This window comes from Microtus oregoni, unplaced genomic scaffold (genome assembly GCF_018167655.1).
Source record: "Microtus oregoni isolate MIOR12 unplaced genomic scaffold, Mior012 000004F_ref0000308, whole genome shotgun sequence".
Taxonomy (NCBI): domain Eukaryota; kingdom Metazoa; phylum Chordata; class Mammalia; order Rodentia; family Cricetidae; genus Microtus; species Microtus oregoni.
This window is the reverse complement of record NW_024543063.1, coordinates 7,125,518-7,150,185: the sequence shown is the minus strand read 5'-3', so window position 1 is coordinate 7,150,185 and position 24,668 is coordinate 7,125,518. Positions and strand designations below refer to the sequence as shown.

Below are 24,668 nucleotides of genomic sequence, written 5' to 3'. Positions count from 1 at the left end.
GCACACTCAAATGTCTCCCCTGGAGAATGACATGTTTGACCAACCAACAACTTAATCCATAAATAGATCTGAAAGCATAAATCTAGCTAGTCCTTGCTTTGCCCAAGCCTTTAAAAGGCTCACCCGGGCTTCCAGAATGAAATGGCATTCTTGGCCTCGCCCTGAAAGCTTTTGAGGATAAGTCATGGAGCAAATAAAGAAATAAAAAAGGAGTCACCCAGCTCAACACCCCGGGCTTTTGCAGTGGGCCTGTTTGCTCCCCAGCCTGGTCTTGCCTGATGCTTACGGACTCATTTCCTGGAGACCACATGGGTACCACCTACAGTTAGTTTCTCCTGGCTGGCTCCTATCTGCCCTAGGCTCCACCCTGGGCTCTGGGTCATCAGTGTCCTGACGCTTGGTGGCCTGATGGTTGAGGTCACAGCTTCTTTGAAGTCACTGATTCCCCGAGTCCATGTAGGTGACTCCTGATGGCTGTGCCAGGGTTGGACCTGGCAATTCATGTGACTTGTGCACTTTTTTTTTTTTTTTAAGGGTGACTTGTATATTGCCCCAGCAAGGGCTCAAAGTGCTCAGGGACTGTGGTCATGTGACAAAGCCAGCATCTCACCCAGGACTGGGCTTGCAGAGATTGCCCAGTGCATCCTGGCTCTGTGGGAGGGGAGACAGCCTTCCTGACCTTGAAGGCAACTTGTACCTTAGTGGTAACAAGGACTAAGGCTCCTCAAGGAAGGAAACATGCAGTAGTGACCTGTTGGTAAGGCTGTGTCCTCAGGTTGTTGAGGCCACCATGACTGACATTGAGAGATCCTCTTGGGACTTGTTAGCAGAATTATTTATGGCACTAAGTAAAGATCTTAAATTTAGGAACTCTGAGGTGGGAGAAGTAGCCCACTTGGTAGAGTACTTGCTTACTAGGCACCAAACCCTGGCTTAGATCCTCATAAATTGGAAGTCAGTACTTGGGAGGCCAAGCAGGAGGGTTAGAAGTTCTAAGTCAGTCTTGGCTACATAACTAGCTTGAAGTCCTGTCTCAAAAAAAAAAAAAAATCACTTCTGTAAGCACATGCTTATGGCTTTATAGCTTTAATAATTTCAGGGCTGTTCACCTCAGCTGGGGACTAGTTGGGTCCATGACTAAAAGTATAAGATATTCATTCTGAATACTACAAGATAATCTGGGGTTTTACATGGGAGTGGAAAGGTTTGGCTTTGACCAAGGAGCCATTGGGGATGGACTGATCCTTGGGATCCAAGTCCCTTGTATCATCAGGGTACTGCTTGAGTTAATTGTTCCCCTGGATTCTGCCAATGTTTGGTTGGACAGGGCAAGGCACAGCAGGGTAATTTTCTTGACAGCTTTGTCAGATGGCAGCAGAGAGATGGCAGGCTGGTCCTCAACAAAAGAAAAAAGTTCAAAAGTGCTTCAAAGGCTAGGGCTACAGAGAAGTGTGACCTATTCAGGCTCCCCTACCTCAAACAGCTCTTCTGCCAGCGGTGAGATGCTCACCGTATGCTCCTTCGCACATTCTGCAAGTCCAGAGTTACTGTGTCCTTCATGAGTCTGTTGAGTGGTTGCTGAGCAAGTCCTGCTGAATAAAGCACTTACGCAGGGGGCAGAGTGATTTTGTATCCTCTGCTTACGGCATCTTGAGCTCCTTGGGAACAAAGCGTGGAGATGACATTCAGAGAGATCTGGGGAAATACTGAAGAGAGGTGCTGGTGTTGGGGTCCTAATGGAAATGAGATACCCTTGAGGGAGGGGTAGCCTAGGAACCTGAGAGTCTGCTAGGAGCAGTTGCTGGGCTGAGTGTGTCCTTCCTGGCTGGGCCATTCTGTGGATCACGGTGACTGTGGGCTGCTTCCATGCTCAGGTGTGGGCTCTAGCTTCTGGGCCCCTTGGGCTGTGGTACTGTTGAAGCGGGAGTTCTACTCCATGGCTCCTCTTGGCTGGGCTCCTGTTCTCCCCTCCCAGACAGTTTGGTCACAGTCTGCTGTCTTCTCGTCCTTCTGGCACTTGGCATTCCTCTCCCATGCATGTCTGGCAGTAAGTGCTTGTGGAATGAATGTTTCCTGAACATTCTACTGCTCCTTCCAGCCACAGAAATAAATAAAACAAACACTGTGGCCATGCCCCATCTCAGACCCTTTAACTTGAGTCCAGAGGAAATGAGTGTAAGTGATTGTCCTCTGTTTCCTAGAGTGGTGGGGGTGGGAGGGGGTGGCAGTAGGGCCAAGTTGATATCTATTCTTAGCTTGTACCCCTAGCCGTTTATCACAGCCAGAATTACTGGGTATTGGTCAAGTGGGTGGATGTGTGGATGTGGGCTTGCTCAACTTCCTTAAGAGATATTAGATCTTCTGGAAGGTAGTGCAACAGCTGCCTGGCATCAGTAGAGTGTGGGGTTCTCCTGTCAGTGCCCTTCATACTAGACATTTCTCAAGTCAGCGTGCAGATGCTGCTGCTACACAAGGCAGGCAGGGCATCGACTGTAAGGCAAGGTGAAGGCTGACTGACGATGGGGATGCTCAAGACTTTGGGAGAGGGTGTTGTATGCATTGTGCATGTGGTGGCCACAGCAAGAAACCACACCCGGGAAATCCAGTGATGTGAAAGCGTTCCTCATGGTTCTAAGGCTGGATGTTCAAGAGCAAGGTGCTAGCTGGTGTAACTTCTTGGGGCCTTTCTGTGGCTTGCAGGTGACAGCTTCTCCCTGTGTCCTCTCTGTGTTTGCATGGTCTGCAGGCATGTACATGGGTGCCCTCTTTGCCTCCCTCTCATATGAAAATTAGTCACATTGCTAGGGGTCTCACCTTTATGACATCAGTCAATGTTATTACCTCCATTTCTGGTGAGAGTCACTTTCTGGTGTTGGGACGTCAATGTAGGATTTTGGAGGGGGGGGGTCACAGTGTAATCTATACATGTCCTTCTGCCTTCTGTGTCACCTGTGTGTGCTTCCTGGGGGTTTGATTGTAGTTCTGTGGGTTTCACTATTCACTCACACCGACCCTTCGTTGGCAGACTGTCTTGTCCTCAGGCCTCAGCAGCTGGGGCTGACAGGAGATTCTGGCCTGCTGGCCTCACTCCATAGAGCAGTCCTCATACCAAACTTCGCCTGTGTGCAACTGGTACTGACCGTGGCAGCGATTTGTGCGCTGTGTGACAGAGTTTGTGCTCTTTGTTGTTTTAGTCCCCACAGCAGTCCAGAGACACCATTCTTGACTTGGAGATCAGAAGCTGAGGTTGAGTGTTGTGGTGATTAATCTCCTGTCCTCTGGGTGTAATGACTGATGTAGGATGTACAGAATTTTACATAGAGAGGTGATCATGTGTGTACATGAGTGTTAGTAATCTTACTGATATGAGAAAGTACTTGAAAGAAAGCATCTTAAGAGAGGCAGGCTTTATTTGGCTCATGGTTTTGGGATTCAGTCCATCATGGCAGCAGGATATCAAACCAACTGTCAGATTTTATCTGCAGTCAGGAAGCAAAGGGTGAGGACATGCAGTGTTCAGCTAACTTTGTCATTTTTATTCAACCGGAGGCCCCAGCCTGTGCAATGGTACCACCTAAATTCTCCCTTGCAACCTTGGTTCTACCTTCATGTGTGCCGTGTTGGATAGACGGATGCTGCTGGAGGTGGTGATGGTTGTGGAGGTGGTGGCGAGAGGGGTAAGAGAGCAGAGGCTGGAGCAGCCACAGGGACATACTGAGCAAGTCGGGCTGTCATGAAGAAGATACAATGAACCCATGTACTGTAGGATTCTGTCCTCCAGGCTTAACAGTTGTCACCTGCATCATAATAGTTGTGACTGCCTGCAAGAGACTCTTGGGGCTTGGTGGCTGTTGACATTTCCTCCTCCAAAAAGAAGGTATGTGGAGAGGGTCATTGGATTGTCACCCTGTCTCAGTGTCTCTGACCTGCACATCCCAGCCGTTGGTAGTTAATCCTGCCTTCAAATTGCACACCGTGGCATGGTCTTGGGAGGTGCTAGAGCAGATAGACTGGAAGGTGGACTGAGCTGGGGACCCTATCTGTGCATATATAGGAAAGTTGTCTTTGCTAGAGAGACTTAATCGTGGTGTAGTTGTTTTGGGTCCACCCGTGTGCCTCTGAGTAGCCCCTCACCCATGCATTGTAAGTATGCCTAGGGTGGATTTTTATGGAATCAAACTTTGGTTTGCTATGGGTGCTCTGTAGTGAGGGGGAAGCCCAGGACCGAGTCCCAGAACCATGTGGAAGTTAAAGTTGCTGGCTGCAAGGAGAGGGTGTGACTGCTCAGAGATGGCAGAGAGGGAGCGTGGAAGTGGCAGAATGGGGACACAAGCCTGCAGAGGAGAAAGAGAGGAAGTCGTGGTATTTGAGCCTGCTCCTGTTTTCTCTGTAGAACTGAGTGGAGGTGCAGGCGAGACCTGGTGCTGGCATTTAAAACATTTAAGTCTTCCCAATGCTGCTCTGCACTGTCTTGCATCCCTGGGCAGCTGGTGGGCAGGGGCGGGGAAGGGTGGATTGTTCTGATTGTGTTCGGGATTGGTAGCTGGCATGGAGATAGTGTGGGTGTATTCATCTGCTTGGATTGCTGCAGTGGTAATAACTTAACAGTCATTGACTTCTCCTTTTGGAGACTGGGAGGTCAAAGGTCAGGATACTGGCCGAGGCAGCTCCTGGGGCAGTCTCCATTTTGGGTCTTGCCTCCTTGCTGTGTCTTTATGTGGCAGGGAGAGGGAGAGAGAGTTAAGTGTGGTCCTTATTCCTCCCATGGGTGTCCCCCCATGGCCTCACGTAAATATAGTCACCTCCTGAAGCCCTACTAATATCACTCAGGGCTTAGGGCTTCAGCTTGTGCTCCTGGTGTGCACGGGCAGTCAGGTGTAATGGGGTGGGCTTGAGGCACCCAGTGTCTCTTCTGTGGGTCTCAGGTGGAGTCCCAGGTGGGTATCTGGCTGAAGCCATGCCTTCCCTGTGCAGTTCTGGTCCTTGAATAGTTGGAGTGTTTTGGAGGAGGGGACAGTCTTCCAGCAAGTCTATTACAAGAGCCCCAGACAGATCAGCCTCCATGGATGGAAGCTACCCACAGCAGGGTGGAACTGTCTCTTTGTTCCTTACCAACCCTCAGTGACCCTCACCATGATAAACCCCTTGGGATTATTCTGTCCCAACCAATGAGAGAGGGTTAGGGTTCAGGGTAAAGAACTGTCCCCAGGGAGGCTCCACATGGGTGATCAGTGTTCAGGCAGGCTAGAGGTTTTTTACTTAAAGACAGGATATGGTTAAGTTGACTTTGAATTCACTGTGTAGTCCAGGATGGCCTTGAACTCCATTGCCATAGACACCTGGCTTTACCCTGAAATTTAATAGATGGTTCACAGAGCATCCTGTGACCTGGCCAGGGTTCATGTGCTACTCTTCATTCTCCCCTCTGTTCAGTGACAATGAGGGTGGCTGTTTGCTCTGAGCTTGAGGTGAGGGTTAAAGGGTGTGAGTCACACTGTAGGAGCATCATTGGTTAGCGCCGTCAGCATCGTCACTGCTGGTAGACAGGGCCACTGTCCCTTGATCTGACTGAACTTGATCTGTGAGAGCAGCAGATCCTGAATGTAGCTACAACCTAGGGAACTCCAGGCCCATTGTGATACAGGTGTACCTGCCCACTGCCCTGTGGCCTGGGATTACAGCTGGGCTGCCACATCCACACAGCTTTGGGTACCAGGGATCTGAATTCTGGTCCTCACGCTTGTTAACAAGTGCATTCCACCCCCCCCCCCCCAACCCCCGAGCCATCTTGCCGATCCTGATTTTTGGTTATTGCTGGCCAAGGAGTTACTAAATTCTATAGAAAGCTTGTATGTAAAGTGTCTTCATTGCAAAGTAGGATTTTTCATTAGAAAGTATCTATCGTGCATTCCCTCTTAGTCTACAGGATGCGAATGTCACCTTTAAATGTCAGGGTTAAATTTCTCACAGTTAGTAGACGACACAGGCATGAAATTTGGCAAAGAAAATTGAGATTGATTACTTTCGTTTGTCCCCCTCCCCGCCCCACCCCGTGGCTGTTGGTGATGGTTTAATATTAAATTTGTATTTATGTCAGTGCCTGTTTAGGGAAATCAAGATATTGGTGTGATTGTAAGCAAATGTCTCTAATACGAGAGGACTGGTGTGTAATGCAGGTGGGTGGTGAGTGGTGGCAGTTGATGGCTGGCTTCAGTGCCAACTGGGCATGCCTGGGTTCTCCTGGTAAGCCTGTTTGTTCGTCACCCTGCGACTTTCGTGGAAGGAGAACATGGGGAGGCTTTGGGGGTGCCTCCGGTGTGTTGGGCCTCCTGGCCCTGGAAAGGCCACGGCTGAAGCGGCTGCTTGTACTTCATTCTTGTTAACTTGGAGTCTGTGAATTCAGTTTCTTTGAATCGAGGGAATCATTTGGAGAAGTGTACCCCCCTTGAAAACCTGTGCATACAAGGATTTTAATGAGCCTTCTGTGAACAGCGGATGAAGAAGGAAATAAAAAAATGCTTACCTAACAAGCAGTAGGAATGACCAAGATGACTGTTTTTAAATATGTCCCAGGGAAATGCAGATGAAGACATAGGTAAAGGGGACATGGAACAGGCGTGGCCAGCCAGATGGTTGATGTGGGGGCATCATTGCCTCTTTAGGTGAGAAGTTTTGATAACCACTCCCCTCCATTGATGTGTGGAGCAAGGAAATAAATGGAGGGGGTGGGTGGGTGCTTTGTGTTGGGAAGCCTTGATGGCTCTGCGTTTGGGATGGAGGGCTGCAGGACTCTCTCTCTCTCTCTGTGTGTTTCTGAAATGGGAACACTGTCAGACTTGGATCAGCAGACTGTGGCTGCTGTGTGTGGGGTTATTGCCTTGTTCTTGTCAAGTCCTAAGTCAAGAAGTACCAGGTTATTGGTAAATCCCTCAGAACCGGGAAATGGTAACTGGTGCGTGATTGGAGGAGGATTTGGAGTCCCTCTAATCAGATCCTGGGATCTCAGTGTGGAGGTGTGGCCAGTTATGAAATTGGCCTCAATCAAGACGTTACTAATAAATGGGCTAAATGCCATGAGCAATAGCCCTCAATCACTGTGGTCTGCCTGAGCCATCCTATGATCTTAAACACGCAGTTACTTTAAATATCTGTAATTTGTGTTCATTGTATGGTTATTCAGAGTAGAGACCTGGGGAGAAACCCCCGTAGACTAACTTCCCTGCACCAAGCATTTGCCCTGTATTTCCCGACCCAGTGCTGTGGTGCCTGGCATGTCATTGCAGATTCTGTGGGCTGCACCTTAGGACACGGGCTATGGTGATACTTGCACTGCAAATACAGCTCCGTTACCAATTTCTCTGCCATCTTTAAGGTGAAGAGATGTTTCTTGTCTAGGCATACTTTGGATATTTAAGTTTTGAATTAAGTAAAGGACATTTTTATAATTAAGAGTCTTTCTGAATTCTTTTTTTTTTTTTTTTTTTGAGACAGGATCTTGCTATATAGCTCAGGCTGGCCTGAACTCATCTAATAGCCCAGATTGGCATGAACAACTCAAGGTGATTGATTCTCCTTCTGATTGCTGAGATTACAGGCATTCACCACTGTCTTTTTAATACTGACCTATTAAGTAATTGTTTTATTAAAAATAATATACCGTTTAGCCGTTTAGTGTGGTTGCTTATGTCCATAATCCCAGCACCAGGAGGCTGCTTTGGAGGACAGCTAGAGCTAGTAGTGAGTGGGGACCAGCCTGACCTACAGTGTCTCAACAACATAAACCTTTGCTTGGAAGGTTATACCGGTTACTTTGTAGCCAGGATACCAGGCCTTTACTCAGCGCAGTTCATTCTGAGGGGAGGCGGGTAGAGCTGAGAGGTGCTCCAGGCTGTTCCAGGCCCTTCCTTGGCCAGGCTCGTCTCCACCTGCACACTCCCGCTTCCTCCACTGGCCACCTTCACCCCAGAGATTTTTAAAAATCATCTCTTAGGTTTCATAACAATATTGTATGTGGACTCAGTGCCAACTTAAGCTGGAAGTTAGTGGGATGAGAAATGCCCTAACCCCAGGGGATCCTGGAGAGCCAGGGTAGGAGCTGAGGAGTGTGTGGTCCTGAGAACTTGTCATCGCTCTGCAGGGTCTGTTCATCTACTCAGGCTCAGAGACTGCACAGAGCATCTACATCCGGTCATTTCTTGACTGCATCCTTCTGTCCCCATGGAGGGACCAGCATGCATCTCACCTCCTTAACCTGACCTGTGAGTCAGGCAGGCTGGGGAGGCCCACAGAAGGTAGCAGCATCTGGGCCCTGGAGGGGAGGAGTGACGTTGGGCTGGCAGGAATCCAGGTGGTGGCTGTCAGGCTAATTCTGACTGTTGGCTTGCTTGGATTCTGGAAAACCTCAGGCATCCGTGAACCTTAGCTTTGGGAGCAGTGTGAGGGTGTTTCCAGGGAGGCTTACCTGAAGAAGGAAGACCCACTCTGAATATGGCAGCATCATCCCACAGAACGACTGAATAAGAGAGCAGGGGAAAGCCAGCTGAAGGCTTCCCTGCTTTCTGTGCTGCCCAGCTCTGAGCAAGCAGCTGTATGCTCTGCCCCATGCTTTCCTCACCATGATGGCCTGTATCTTCAGACTGTTGTGTCCTAGGCCTGTCTGCCAGAGCCGTTGGAGTTGGGACCACTACTACCTGGGCCATGGATGGACCTGTATCTCCCTTACCTGGTGGTGGAATTTGTGTAGTACCTGTCCTCTCGGGCCTAGGAGTTTGAAATAAGGCATGTTGGAGCTTTTTCTGCCTTAGGCCTCATATGGGGGTCACTGGGGATTGGGGAGCAAGAGGCCTGAAGTATCTAAGATGAGAAAGCATAGGACAGCTCTGGACAGCACAGCAAGCATTGGTCCAGTGGCGGCCTCACAGAGCTTCAGGGAGGGGACTCCAAAGATGCAGGCGAAACCCAGTGATGGTGACATCATCACCAGGCTGGTGACCTGTCTGGAAGCTCTGCTGTGGACACCGAGTCAGTCCCAGCCTTCTGAACTTCGGAGAAGGGCGAGTGTACTACTGACTGACCATGGACAAGTGTCTGTTTCACTTTACTGCTTGGGCTTGAGACACAAGGCCGTTCCTCCGGTTCTCATTAGTCCCCAGTGACCTTTGCTCTGTGTCAGTGCCCTGTTGTTGCCCTTACAAGTTGCCTGGATTTTGTGGTTTAAACAATACACACTCTACAATTTGGGAGGGTTAAATGTGATGTTGGCAGGGCACCAGGGAAGGGTCCTGCCCAGCTTCCTGAAGCTGTCTGTAGCCTTGGCTCTACCCTTTCAGGCAGCAGAGTAGCCTCCGCCTCTCCTTCCACCTCTTCACCCCTCCCCCCACGGTGGCTTTGCCCGTGTGGTTTCTCCAGCAGGAATTTCTCTCTTAAACTCTGTGACCATGGTGCATCTGTAGAGCTGGGCATGGGCACCTTTGGAACACTGTGCTTCTACCCACTTCAGTCCCCTTAGTCGTGTGGCTGACTCTTCTCACTGTGGGGGACAGGGGCCATATATCCTCTTGTTATTGGGGTAAGAAGCAGGGGGGACATTAGTGTCTCTGTGAACGTATCCTTCAGTTGGGGAGTGCAGTTAGAAAATCTGAAACCAAACACTGATAGTTCTGTGTACACACAGCTGGCTCAGCACTAAAAGACAATGTGGAAGTGGCCCCTTGTTCTTATCAGCCAGGGTGTGCCGCTTTGGGCTCTGTCTTTCCCCTCCTGAGCTCTGCTGTGTTCTGTGGAGGCGGGGCTTTCTCTGGACTGTTAGCTGGTCCCTCAGCTGCAGGGAGAGGTTTATCTCCTTTCTGCTTTCCCCAGCCAGGCAGACTCAGGTATTGCACTCGAGACTCAGCCCTATACCTTCTAGAAGCCAGTCTGTCCTGTCAGACCTGCCAGATGCTGCTCATTCTCACTGCCACATGGTGGTGACCTGAGCTCCCTACCCAGTGCTGCCTGCTGCCTTCTTCCTGGGGATTCGGTGGTGACCCAAGCTCGTGCCCGTGTTCATGCAGCGTCCACACTGGGCCTAGGAGTCTGAAGACTCGGGATTCCCCCTTGGCCTTGACCTTGTAAGCAGGAACCCAATCTGTGAGGAGGGGACAGGACTGCCGGCAGGACCTTTTTGATGTTTATAGTTTTAAGAGGAAAGCAAATGTGGGAGAAAGGGGGAGACTTGAGCATAGGGAACTTTTGGGAGGCCAGTGCTTTCCTTCTGCGTGTGATGCGTGTTATACAGTACTAGAAGACCAGGCGCTTCATACGGAGTCCAGCAGTCACCAGGCGGCTGGAGCTGCTGCTCTGACTGCCCGCCATGCTTTCTGCTCCCCACTGTCGTGTGTGACGAGGCTTGAGACTGTCTTATATACCCGGTGTGATTGGGTTTCTTTTCTGTGATCACAGGCCATGTTTTTGACATCACTAGTTTTCTTTAAAATGGACTGCATGATATTTAGTCATGTGGGTGTGTAGAGATGGACTCATCCTAGGTTTTCAACCTTTTGAATGCTTCTCATGAAAATTGACAAGAGTTAAGGTTTGAAAGAGAGGTGAAGACAGCTGACAAGTTGCCTTAGTGGTTAAGAGGCCTTGTTGTTCTTGCACAGGACCCAGGTTCCATTCATAACACCACATAGCAGCTCACAACCCTCCATAACTCCAGTTCCAGGGGATCTGACACCCTCTTCTGACCACATAGGCACACATATTTACGGTTACACATGTAACCAAAACACTCATACACATAAAATAAAAATACATCTTAAAAGGAAAGCAAAGAAAACTAAGTTTTTCTGCCCCTTCTTATATCATGTGATACAGAACTCAGGGAAAGGAGGTGTCTTCAGGCTGAGGCCTTGCTACAAGTAGCTGGTATGATTCCCAGTGCTGACCCTGCAAAGTCTCTGGCTGCTTATGTACCTTTGAAAGTCAATCAATGCCAGTTTGGCTTCTCTTGGCTTCATGTTATTACTGGTGCTTCAGACTAGTTATGGTATTGTTTACTTGAAGGGGAAAAAAAAATCAATGAGTATCTACCAATAAATTATCACCAGTCTTTAGAAAAGGGAAAAAAGGATCAGAACCAATTAAAAACAAACAAAACCTAACAAATAAGCAGCGAAACCTTCCCTCTGCAACCATTGGCTCCCTGAGGCTGGACGTGGTGGAGATGTGTTGATGCCAGCAGTCAGACCTTGTGAAGTTAGGAGCCTCAGGGTTGTGCAGCATTCCAGTCTGCAGGTCTGTGCGAAACCTGCAAGTGGCACGGTCAGCCACCTCTAGATAAAGGAGGCTTTGACTTTCTACTTTTCATATTTCACGAGGCTCTACATGTTTGTGGCGGGCAGGAAATCAGGCATATTTTAATAGGCAATTACATAAGAAAGCTTAATGACTAACTTCTCTGGATTAGAGAAGTGGAGAGTTTTAGGGAATCATGTCTGGCCATTACTCCTTGCATAATTAACACTGCCCAGAGGCACATTAGGTGATTGGAAACTGGGTGGCATTTGTGTTAAGGATTAAAACCAACATTTTGGTTCGAATGTTGGAGAATTTTTATCTGGCTGAGATGAAACACAGGGCATGAATCTCATTCTGAGGTGATGACCTTGGTCCCTGATGAGAAGGGATGCTTGTGGAATCTGTGTAGGATGCCAGTGAGAAGTCACTTTTGGGATTTCTCACCTGTGAAGAGTTGACATGCTGCTGACCCCTTGAGTTTTTCCTTAGCTGGCCTCATGGGGTTCCATCTCTTTTCATCTGCCCCTTGGTGCAGCAGGTTTCCTTTTGGGCCACCAGTCAACTCCCAAATCATGACATGGAGACTTCTTATTAGTTATGAATGCTTGGCCTTATTGTATGCTTGTCCCACTAACTATTAATGACTTAACCTGATCTCGTCATCTCCGTTTTGCCTCGGGGCCTTTTACCTTCCTTTCCTTCCATAATCTTCCTTTCACTGCTTCTGCTTCTCCTGTCTGTCTGGCAGCTGCCTAGCTTCTGGCTCTGGGCGTGTCCCTCTCTCTTTTTCCCTCATTCTCTTTGTTTTCTTTCTAGTCTAGATTTTTCCTCCTACTTATTCTCTCTGCCTACCAGCCTGCCTATCCGTTCTCCTGCCTAGCTATTGGCTGTTTAGCTTTATCAGACCAATCAGGTGCCTTAGTCAGGCAGGTGAAACAAATGCAGCCCACCTTTACATAATTAAACGAATGCAGCATAAACAAATGTAACACATCTTTATATCATTGCCAAAGGCAACAGAGACAGTTGTAACACAACTTCCCACAGTTAAAGTAATGTTCCATAGTAGAAACAAATGTAACCCATCCTTACCTATTTAAAATAATATCCCCCAACACCTTGGTGCTGGAAGCATCCCTTTTTGGGAGCGGGGAAGCAATGATGAATTGATTGGATTGGGGTATTGGTGGTCCAGGGCTGGTTGTTTAGGCTCTGCTTACCTTGACTTCTTATATGTTGAACCAAACCAGTAATTCCTGCAAAGAGCTTCTTTGGGTGGGGGGTGAGGGGTGAGCTCTGGGAGACAGGAAAAGCTGTAAGTAGCGCTTCTATAGCACATGGTGTTATCACAGTGTGTGCCTGGGGGCAAGTGTGGTCTTGGTGGTTTTCTGTCTCCCTGTGAGTAGTGCCATCAGTCTCCAGATTCCAGGCCTTGCTGGCCTTGCAGAGCTTGGGCCAAGGGTTTAATGGGTGCCATCGTCTTCTCTGCAAAGTGAGACAAACAGCTAACAGATTGTGGGTGTGAGGTGAAGACGCCAGGGGAAGAAAGTTGAGTGCCTGCTGCCCCAAAATCGAGGCACAGAAGAGCTGTCTGAGGGGTAGCTACTGTGTTGGTACCAGGGCTTTGGTAAGGGCGGTTCCTTCATTTGTAGGTCAGCATCCCTGTGAGGGCTTGTTTGGGTAAACATTGCAACTTCCCAAAAAGCATGGCATCAGCCCCCAGCGCCTGGAAGTGTGCTGTGGGTTTGTTTGGGTGGCTCAGCATTAGGTCCGTTAGCCTGGTCTCTATAAGGCATTTTAGCTTCAAGGTCATGCACTTTCTTTGATAAGTGCTTGGAATGGGTGATTTATCTACATGCGCTACACACACACACACACACACACACCCATCTGTAAATTATTTAGTATGATCCTAATATATGCCCACTGCATGTTATTTTGTTACCTCTCAGGGATGAATTGTCTTGTTTTCTTCTGTTCATGTTTACTTCTTCAAAGCAGTAGGGGAGCCAGGGAAGTGTCCAGCCTCTTCCTAGCTGTCAGGGCATTTGGTTCCATGTCCTGGATCCCTGGATGAGCTACCAGCTGCAGTTTTGATACTTCCCCAGCCAGCTGCTCACGTGGGCAGCAGTGGGAAACAAGCATGTGCTCCAGGGAGCGATGCTGAGGGACTTTTCCCTGCAGGTGCCCTTTGGTTAATTCCATCTTCCTCCCAGGAGTCAGACAGGTGTGTTTGAGATGTGGAGGGCTTGGAGGTGTGTGCCAGCTGCAGAAGTCATCCCCCTCCCTGAAGTCCTGGGTCCTGCCTTTGTGGCTTCTGCTCTTTGTGGGGAGCGACGACGATGGAGTTAGCCTTGGGCCTGTTTCATCCGAGGCAGCTTTTCAACATGTGCGGGTGTGCATGTGAGCTTGGGGGAGGGGGCTGAGTTCAAGAAAGCGAAGTACTGCGTCAGTACGCAAGTTTATTGAAGAGGGTGTGGAGGTCAACTGGGTCTGACCCTCGTTATGTCAGCCACTACTAAATGAAGTTAGAACTTTAGAACTTTCGCTCAGCCTCCCCCATCGAGGTGCAGGAGGAATTGATCTTAGGATCTTATTTGGGATGTGAGAAAACACATGAAATGAAGGCCTTGTCCTCTGTACCTCCCACTCTCTGTTCTGCACCGCAGGTGGTAAGGGGTGGTGAGGTGGCAAAAGGTTTCCTCAAAGACCCTGGGGCCGAAGGGGCCGCACAAGGCGGGCATTGCCTCTGAGCGGAGAGCCCTTTCATGGTTTTCGCTATTCCGGCACTTACTTTCATTTCCTAGAGAAAAGCCTTCCTGCCGCCTTGAGCAAAACTTGTATTTTCATGCCTAATAAGTGACACACAATGGGCTTGGGAAGTCTCTGCATATCTACTTTCCAGAAATGCCATGCTCATCCCCTCAGCTAGCCTAGCCTTCAAGGCCCTGTGTACTTTGGTCACAGAAACCTTTCCAGTTTATCCTGCAGGAGAGGATGTGGTCATCTTTGCTTCCATCTCTGTCACTCCCTGGTCCCTGAGTGTGCCTTGCTTTGTGATGCTGGCCTTTGTAGGTTGTTTAATGTTTCTCTGGCTCTTGATAGTTTATCTCCAGTCATAATAATCTCTGGCTCCTTTAGTCACTGTCCTAATAGTCAGTTAAGGGCAGGGCGAGGTTAGCATTCTCCACACAAGATATCTGCTTTCATCTCTTTTGTGGGGAGGTTGGGTGTCTGCCTTGTTTGCTGTCCTCATGGCTAAGTAATCCACTCAGACTGCATCTGTGTGTTGTACACAGGTGTGTATGTGTGGCGTGTAGTCCTCTGCATTGGGATTGTGGAAGCTCCCTACTTTTCCTGCCCTGGGAAGGCTGTGGTGTCGGTGCTGGAGCCTGCAGTGAGAGAGATCTGGACCTTCCTCGGAGTTTCCCACAAGGTGTCATTACGCTATGGTTTCCAAGTTCAAATGCTGTCTTTGCTAGGTTGTAGCGACTACCTACATCTCACCTGTTGTCCTGCCTTCCAGCTCCACAGATTGACAGGTCACTGAGCCCGTGGCAGGCAGGTAGGAGACATAGTGTTCCTTTGTCTGCCCACTTGTCCATGGGCCTTTTTGGTTATTCTTTCCCTACTGAGCGGCTCTTCAATGACCACCAAGAATAGCCATGTCCCACCATGCATGGTTGGGGTTCCCAGGCAGAAGGGCTACCACCAGGAAAGGACTCAGGAACTCAGGGACGCCACATGGCCAGGTGATGTGGGGCCTCAAGTACATTGAGACATGGAAGGTGGAATGGATCCTGGTGGGTGGAGACGGGCAGCATCATGGTCACTCCATGCTGCAGCCCAGTTTCTTCTCCCCTGTCGCAGCCGTATGTGAAATGGGTACTCTCAGGGCCTTGCAGTTCCCATGAGAGGGTCACTTTGCTTCTCTTATTCCTACTAGTGCTCTTATCAGTGAGCCTGTGGGAGGCTTCCCTCACAGCACTCCGGATCCAGCCAGTCATCTTCGTGATCTGCCAGCTGTGTGCCATGGGGCTTCTGGGCTGCAGTAGCTGGGGGACTCAGTGTTGTCACCAGTGTTTTCATTTTGTTTTCCTCTCCTGTGTGTTGTTTATTAGCGTACTGTTAAGTCGGCTCACCCACATGGAGGATTTTGTGCTTCTGTCATCAGAGAAAACGGGCATACTTTCCCTCAAACAGCAGGTCTGCAGTCATTTTCTAACAGCACACCCCAGCCACACGGAGTGATGTCCTGGTGGCTGTAACCCATAGTTTTTGCAGCTGTGAATATGTCTGGTGTGTCTGTAACCATTGGCCACTCAGTCTGTGCTCTGTGTTTGTCTTTGTTTTTTCTCAGGTGCAGAGATTCCTTATACGATCCAAATCAGAGTTGCAGTTCAGTTGGTAGAGTACCTGAGCTGTGCATAAGGTCCTGGTTCAGTCCCCAGCATGGTGTAAACTGGATGTGGTGGTGCATACGGTGATCCCAGCACTACTGAGTGCGTTTGAGGCCACTTTGTCTTTCAGGAGAATCTGTATTTAAAACAATAACAAAATCTAATCTGTATTGTGATGTGGAGACATGTTTATGGCTCTACAGACCTTGTGTGTGGAATCTGAGTTTCCTGGGCAGGATAAGAGTGGTTTGTAGCGGAAGCATGCTGTGTCTGTGAGGGAAGAGTGGCTTTGTTCCCTGAGTGGTCCTGTTCCACCAGGCTGCCAGAGGCACAGTCAGAATGTGCTTTCTCTCCCTGGCTCTGGAGGAGCCTCCCCATTCGGGGGTGATTGTGTGTGTCTGTGCATATCCTCACACAGAGGTGGAAGGGTGGTCCCTGAGCCCAGAGTTGCACTCTTGGCTGTCCCTGTTGTGGAGGCCGTGGGGCAATGATGAGTGGTTCTTCCCACTGAGGGAGCTCCCCGCTTTCCTTCTTGCAGGCTGAACTATCTTTGCTTATCTGAGAATCCCCCCTTCTTCTCTCCCTCTTTCCCTCCCTCTCTCCTTTCTTCCTTCCCAAGCATAGTTCCCTCTTTTTGATGGGGCCTCTTTTTTAGGGACCTTTTTGAAGTCAAGTTTAAGACATTTAGTGTACTGTGCAAGATTTAACGAAGCCCCATTCTGGTAGTCAGATCACCCAAAGGAGACAAAAACACCAGAGGAAAGATACTTTTGAAATTTTCTGTTTATTACAGCATTTTAAAAACTTTTTAAAATTTTGTATTAGTGGGAAATGGTTTTTAAAGAGTTATTACTTTATTGCAGCTTTTGAAAACTGATTTTTCTTTTTCTTTTTTCCCCCTGGTGGGAGGCAGAGAGAAAAGCCTGGTCATGTGTGATTGGCAGCTTTTTAGAGTGATGAGGGTTTCATGTTACATTGCTTTGGAGCACCTGTGTTCCTGCACACAAGCTTTCGGGTGGAACAGGGAAACAGAGATCCGGCGTCGGCTCCTGTTTCTGAATTTAGACGGTGGTCCTGATTGTTTCTGGAAACCTCCATGCAGCCTCGGGGCTGCTGCTGTGCCAGCACTCCCCTGTGAACAGTATTGTATTCAAATGCTGCTAGGGAAGAGATGTGTTATAGGAATGTCATCTTCTCTGGTAGAACTTTCTGGAACCCATTGGATTGTCTCTGCTTCAGATAGCATTAATAGCACCGCAAAAATTATATACAAGAAAAGGCAAGATTGAGGATGCAGCTCAGTGGTGGCAGGTAGATGACCTCCTGGGAGTTTCTAATTTAACAGCACAGCCCAGCTTGAGGGCTGGGTGTGACTGACTGGTCACCTGAGCACCTGCCGCCAACCTCTAGACATGAAAATTTTGTCCTCTTTGAGATGCCATGCTGTATGCTTTCTAGACCCTTCCAGTGTCCCCAGTACCTCCTGTCAATGGAATCGGTGTTTCCCCTTCCACAGGTCATTTACTACCTCTTGCCTCTCAACTCATCTCTCGGTGTACCTGGTTTGCCCATTTCTGTGAGCTTTAAACCAGAGCAACTCAACTGGTTATTTAATTTTTTTTTTGGGCTAAATAGGGCTTTGGGTTATGTACCTGTACTTTTCATTTTCACTGCTGTATAACATTCTATGTTAGAAGTCCACAGTACAAACCTCCAATTTGGTTCTGCCTAATTTTTAATGGCTGCATGAATGATGATGATGACAATGATGATGATGATGATGATGATGATAATGATGACGCTAATGATGACAATGATGATGATGATGACAATGATGATGATGACAATGATGATTATGATGATGACAATGATGATGATGATGACAATGATGATGATGATGATGATGATGATAATGATGACGATGATGATGATGACGATGATGATGATGATGATAATGATGACAATGATGATGATGATGACAATGATGATGATGATGATGATAATGATGACGCTAATGATGACAATGATGACGCTGATGATGATGACAATGATGACTATGGGTATGATGACAATGATGATGATGACGATGATGATGACGACGATGACGACGATGACGATGATGATGACGACGATGATGATGATGATGACGATGATGATGATGACAATGATGACGATGATGATGATGACGACGATGATGATGATGACGATGATGATGATGATGACGACGATGACGATGATGACGATGATGATGATGATGACAACGATGACGACGATGATGGTGATGATGACGATGATGATGCCAGTGATGTTAATGTTCGATCAGAGGTTGATTTTAAAAGGAAGACATAACCTGATGAATGAGGACTTGATACTTTTTGTGAAAACAGGGTACTGCAGTTTGGACCAGAACTGTAGGTGTGTTTTCTGTTCTTCTCTTATTCATTCATAATATTGGAATTCAGAGCAGAATGTAGGGAGCAAAATGCAGTCCGTGCAGTGGGGGCCCCATGGGACTACTTGTCAGAGCAGGTGTTAAAGTTTCGAGGGTGCAGGGCTTAGGGACTTGGCTTGGCCTTCAGAGAGCCCTTCCTGTAGACAAGTGAAGTAGAGTCGCTAGATGGAAGGAAGTGTTGGTGGGCTGTCTACCTGTGGCTTCAGGCTGTTTTGTTTGCAGCAGATCTGAGGAACCTATCAGCTCTCAGCCTCTAGTGCCCCAAAGAAAAGCTTGTGTCCTTTCTGCTAGTGCTCATCAAACAGTACCAGGAAACCTCTAGCCTGGTGTGGAACTCCTTCAAAACCACCTGATAATAATGTATGTTTGATATATACATTCAGAGTTCAAAATATGCTTATAAACCGACTCACTCGGTTCGAACATAGCCGAGATGGAGACGCAGAACTCCGGGATGGAGGACGGCTTCACTCCCGTCAGGCGCAGAGGGAGCCGGCGGCTGAAGAAGCGACAGGCCGAGCGGCAGTCAGAGGTGGGACAGGACGGAGATGCCAGCAGCGTGGACACAGAGGAGGCACAGCCAGCAAAGATGCCGATCTTCCCGCCGCTCTCAGGCGAGCAGCTCCTGGCTGAAAAAGAAGAAATGAGAAGGATTCCCGTACACGCTAACAGATACACACCATTAAAGAGAACTGAATGAAGATATTTACTCCGATAGTGGAACATTTGGGGCTTCAGATACGCTTTAACCTGAAATCAAGAAATGTAGAAATCAGGACTTGTAAAGAACCAAGGATGTCAGTGCCCTGACCAAAGCGGCCGACTTCGTGAAGGCCTTTGTTCTTGGATTTCAGGTGGAGGATACACTTGCACTTATCAGGCTGGGCGACCTCTTCCTGGAGTCTTTTGAGATAACCGATGTTAAGCCCTTAAAAGGAGACCACCTGTCAAGGGCAATAGGAAGAATTGCTGGCAAAGGAGGAAAAACCAAATTTACCATAGAGAATGTGACACGGACGCGGATTGTTTTGGCAGATGTGAAAGTTCACATTCTCGGCTCGTTCCAGAACATTAAGATGGCGAGAACTGCCATTTGCAACCTTATCCTAGGAAATCCTCCATCAAAGGTGTATGGCAATATCCGAGCAGTGGCCAGCAGAGCAGCGGACCGGTTCTGATTCTCCTCCGACCCTTGAGATGCACACATAAAACCAGGGGGAGATCTCCCAGCTGCCTACAGCTCAGGTTCCTTTCCACGTCAGCCAGAGCAGAAGCAGAAAGAGGAGGTTTAACAGGACTTGTACTCTGCTTCTTCTAGGATAATTTAAATATCAAAATGTAATACTTGTAATACTTAATACATTAAGTATAAAATTGCTGTATTTTTCCCTTAATCTCATGTGGCAGAGTCACAGTTTAAAATCCTGTCATTTACAGGCAACTTTGTAATTTGTCATTTACAGACAGATTTGTAAATAAAGTTACAGCATTTTTTCTCTGAAAATTTTCATTAAAAAAATGCTTATAAACCATGTACCTAGCTTTTGAAATCATTTAAAAATATGCTACTCTGAGAGGATTTTTCATATGATCTTCTTAAAAGAATTATTGTGTGTGTGTGTGTGTGTGTATCTGTGCACGTGTGCACATGTGTGCATGTGTGTGAGGTCAGAGGTCAGTCCCAGGTGCCGGTCCTCACCTTTACCTTGTTTTGAGTCTTTGTTCTTTGCTGCTGTGTTGTGTACTCCAGGCTAGCCGGTCCTTGAGCTGCTGGACATTCTCCTGCCTCTGCCTCTCACCTTGCAGTAGGAACTCTGGGAGTATAAACACTCACTACCCTACTTGGGTTCTGTGGGCTTGAACTCAGGTCCTCATGCTTGCACGGCGAGATCTTTTACCCACCTAGTCATTGTTACATTCTTATTTTCTGTCCATTTGTGAAATAGTTGTGTTTCCTGGACTGTAAACATCTCTCCAAATTCTTAGAGTCGCCATGACCTTCAACTTCACTGCAGACTGGAGTTATCTCCTAACACAGGTGGGGCATTAGTCCAGTGTTACTTTCTCTCCTGCACCCCCACCCACACCCGCTCTCCTAACAGTGGCCTCAGTGGCTCTTAAAAGAGACACCCAACCCGCTTTTACCTGTGCTATCCTGGCTATCAGATTTCAGTGGCAATTTTGTCTGTGCTTTTAGGGCTTTGGGCACTCCCACTGAGTTCTTGCCATTGACTGTCATTTCCTGTTCAGGAGTGCTGAGACCTGTTGGGCCAGTTGAGCCACAGTAGGTCCTGAACATTGTGTGGTCCTGTCCTGCCCAGGGTGTAGTGCCTCAGGGCTTCCCTGAAGAAAGGATACAGTGGGGTGCCGGGTAGGCATGCCAGCCATAGCAGCACTGCATGACCTGCAGGTTCTGTGTGGGGACTTTCTTGGGCCAGGGAGCTGGGAGCTGAGCTTCGGTAAGAAATACCCATGGCTAAAATGCAGCCAGCCATTTCTCGTAATAAAAGACCCCAGTGGGTTCCCTTCTTTTGTGGGACATGCTGTGATGGAGAAGGGTGAACTCCGGCCGGGTATTGACAGTTCTCTTACTCACATATCTTAACCCGAAGACAGGATGTGTGAGCATCCAGGTGAGGGGTGTGGTCCTGCCTGGCCACATGGGGCTCTCCCTGGCCTATAGCTTTGCTGCAGGCTCTGCTAGCAAAGAGGGATGGCCAGCCGACCTATGAGTGAGCTGCTCTGTCAGCTCTGCCTCCTCAGTTTCTGCCATGCTGTTTGGGTCTGTTGGAAGGTCCTGCTGTTGCCTCTGCATTCTTTTAGGGGATGGTGGTGTGGAGGAAGGGCCACACCAAGTCTGCCCTGGTCCTGGGAGATGGACTTTTGGTGTCCACTGGTTGCATGCGCTCTTTAGATGCATAGAGAGACTAGAGAATTGCACCCTAAGGTAACATACCTGTATCTAGCCTCAATCTGATTCATATATCTGTTGTCCAGGACACCCTCGGGTCCTACATCAGGTTGGGCCTGGTCTGTCTCTATCCTAACCCTCCAGTGCTGACTGCCAAGTCACTCACACCTTTATTCAATCCAGGATGCTTGAATGCCAAGGGGTTGAGTGACAGGCATTTGGGTGAAGCTCACCACAAAGACTCTTAGATGTTGAAATGACACTCTGTGTGTGAAGGGGTCACTCGCCTTTCTGAGTGATCAGAAGTCTCGGGTGTGTGGTTTCCTGGGAGGATGATCTTCTCTTCCCAGGCTGTTGAAGCTGGGTGGAGACTGCAGTACGGACGGAGTGGAACCTCCAAGTGTAGGCTGCGAGCTGTGCGCCCTGTGTCTGTGACAGCCCGTGTCCCACCAATGACTGCCTTTCTTCCCTGTGCAGTGTCTCTGTTTAGGTAGTGGGCCAGGTAGAAGGACAGGATACTTTTGTGGTGTATGTGTGTGTGGTGGTCCTGACAGTTGCTCCTGACTGAACCAGAGGTTGGGAGTAATGTTCTAACTGATTGGGAATCTTTGAGCGGAGCTAATTGGCCAGCCTGTGAACCCCTCCCTCTGTTTACTTTGTGCACCCAGGCTTGTTCACATCTGGTCTGTGTGCACTGGGCCTTCGGTGTGTCCTGTACCTGGTGGAGCTGGACATGGTTTCTGGACTACCTCCTCCCATTATAGATGCCCTGAACCTGAGGTTCTCTTTGTAGCCAGGAGTTCTCCTTGCAGGCCTTCCTTGGCCAAGCTGTTGGACTTGAATTTCCAGTCCACCTAAGGGGAGAATCTGTCTCTCTGCTGGAATGTGGATCCCAGAGAGGCTGTTGGTCTCGGGTTTCAGAACTGCTTTGTTTCCGGTTACTTCTGGTTATAGTGTCCTTATGGGCAGAAGTTTTTAATGATAATTGTAACTAAATTTGGCTAAGTTAACTAGTGTGGTGTAAGGAAGCAAGCAGGCCCTTTGACACGCATGCATTATGCCCATGCAGTTTACATAGCCTGCCTCCCCATCTTTAGTATGGACTGCTTCACGGCTTAATATGTCATCCGTGCACAGGGCACATGCCAGTCTTCTCTGTATTGCTTCAGTCTTAGTCTGTGCTACCATAGTGATCATAGTCAGCTCGCTGTCTAAGCCTATCTTTTCTTACCCTGTGACTGCCCGCCCGTTGGAGGTTTAGATGGCAATCTGTTGGGTGGAAACATGACCCATGCACGTGTGCTGTGGGCACTCCCAGAACCACTCACTGGGCATCGGGCTCAGAAGGCTCTTAATAGTACTGGTGTTGGTTAAAATGATTTTAACTCACCTCTTCGTTATATTGAAATAGTGCAGTCAGGGGCCGGGGAGATGGCTCATTGGGCAGGCATGAGGTCTGCGAGCAGGAGGACCTGAGTTTGAACCCCTGGCCCCTGAGAAAAAGCTGGACATAGCCGCATGAGCCTTTGACCCCAATGTTGTGATGTGGAGACAGGTGGATCTTGAATCATCCTTGCAGAAATGGTGAGCTTCTGGTAAAGTGAGAGACCGTGTCTCTAGGCAGTGTGCAGAGAGCAGTGGACATAATGGATGTCCTGTCCTGCTCCAAACGTGGACACAGGGGCCCTCACATACACTGCGTAGTACACACACAGACACACACACACACACACAGACACACAGACACACACACACACACACACACACAGAGAGAGAGAGAGAGAGAGAGAGAGAGAGAGAGAGAGAGAGAGAATCTTCATTCATTCATACAGTCTGGCTCCATCTATGCATCCATTCTGCTCTTAGTGAGGTCCTTCTGGTCAGTATGGGAAGTCTCAGCTCTAGTCCCTTAGGGCACAGTTGGACTCTAGGAGTTGAAGCTTGCCTGGGCCTTGAGGCACTACAAGAAGGGAAGCAGACGAATGGTGATGGGGTTTCCTCCACCCACTGCCCCATTTAGATAGGCTTTCTCAGTTCTGGAAGCCAATTGCTCCCTGAGGCTGCTGGACATGTATCTCTAGAGTTGTACCATTACTAGTGGTAGGGTTTTCTTTTTGGTTTTTCTGACCCCACGTCTGGAAATGGCTGCTCTAGTGCTCCCTTTAGACTCTGTCTTAAGGTTTCTATTGCTGCGACGAAACACCATGACCAAAAAGCAAGTAGGGGAGGGAAGCGTTTATTAGGTCTACACTTCATCATTGCTGTTTTCACTGAAGGAAGTCAGGACAGGAACTCAAACAGGGCAGGATTTCGGAGGCAGGAACTGGTGCAGAGGCCACGGAGGGGTGCTGCTTACTGGCTTGCTTAGCCTGTTTTATTACAGAGCCCAGGACAACCAGCTCAGGGATGGCATCACCCACCATAGACTGGGCACTCCCCACTTGATCATTACATGAGAAAATATCTTACACCTGGATCTCATGGAGATCTCTCCTGAGTCTCTTTCCTCTGGTGACTCTAGCTGTGTCACGTTGACACACAAAACCAGGCCGTCAGACCCCATCCACATCTGCCTGTGACGCTCCAGTCTTGCCCTGTGGGATGTGCCCCATCACAGACAGAGCTGTACTTAGCTTGGGCTCTTTTGGTCTTGAAAGGCCCTGACTGCCTTTTAATATACATTGATTTATCAGCAAAATATCTGAGCTCCAACTGGTGCTTAATGGATGATTAGCTGCCAAGGCAAGAAGTGGGGGAGGGTCCTGGCACAAGCGGGACCTAGAGGGCAGGGTTGACCATAGATGTCGGTCTCTGTAGCCAGCCTGCATTCTTGGGTGGGTGAGGGAGGTCACAATGTCCCAGGCATCTCTGGTAGTGTGTGGCTGGCCTCAGGATGTGCATACGTGTATCTATGTTTGGTTTTTTATAGGGAGAGGAAGATATCTGGAAAAGCTGGGACAGGAATAATGAGCAATTGGCAAGAAACAGTGCTTTCTACCAGGTTAAGTCACCTGCAGTCCCTGCTCACAGGTCCTCAAGTCCCCTCTGTCCTCCTTACAGATTTGTTCAGGGTGCTTGGTCAGGTGTCCCCCCTTCCTCAAGATGTCTGTTGACATCTGAATTGTTTCCCAACCTCCCATAGCTCTAGAGAATGTGCCTGGGCCCCTCTCAGCTTCCCCATCCTGGGTGTCTGAACATACCCGTAAAATGGTGAGGGAAGCCGGTCACATTCCCAGTGTTTTTGATAAGTCATCCTAGTACATTGAACAGAGGCCCATGACACAGCAGGCTGAGGGAGGTCAGCTTTTCAAACCTGCACAGGCAAAACCTGCTGTTGCCATATAGATGTATTAACACAGAGGTGAGGAATCCACTATTAGAGGAGCAAGCTTTAAATGTTTCCCCTACTTGCTCTGCACTCCCTGTCTTTGTGTCTGTGTATCTCGGTCATTCTGCATGGGGCTTGCTCAGAGTTCTGTCACAATGTAGGGAATGAGACCCCCACATCATCATAACTAGTGCTGGAGCAGAGTGGAGAGCGAGGCAATTTATCCTCTGAGATCAGGTGCCAGTCTATAAAAAAATGGCAGTCCAGTCAATAGGCTAGAAGTCGTCTTTGTTTTTT

The 24,668-nt window shown here is 48.6% G+C and overlaps 1 protein-coding gene, 1 non-coding gene and 1 pseudogene across 5 annotated transcripts in view; 2 read left to right on the top strand and 1 right to left on the bottom strand.

Moving 5' to 3' along the window:
- The window catches only part of Agap1 (ArfGAP with GTPase domain, ankyrin repeat and PH domain 1), a 455,752-nt gene that overhangs the window by 22,276 nt on the left and 408,808 nt on the right, over window positions 1-24,668 (top strand). The gene's annotated exons all lie outside the window — the stretch shown is intronic.
- Window positions 18,520-19,581, top strand: LOC121447186 (annotated as a pseudogene).
- Window positions 22,136-22,247, bottom strand: LOC121447714. Its single transcript, XR_005974239.1, has one exon. It is a non-coding gene; the product is annotated as a U6 spliceosomal RNA (small nuclear RNA).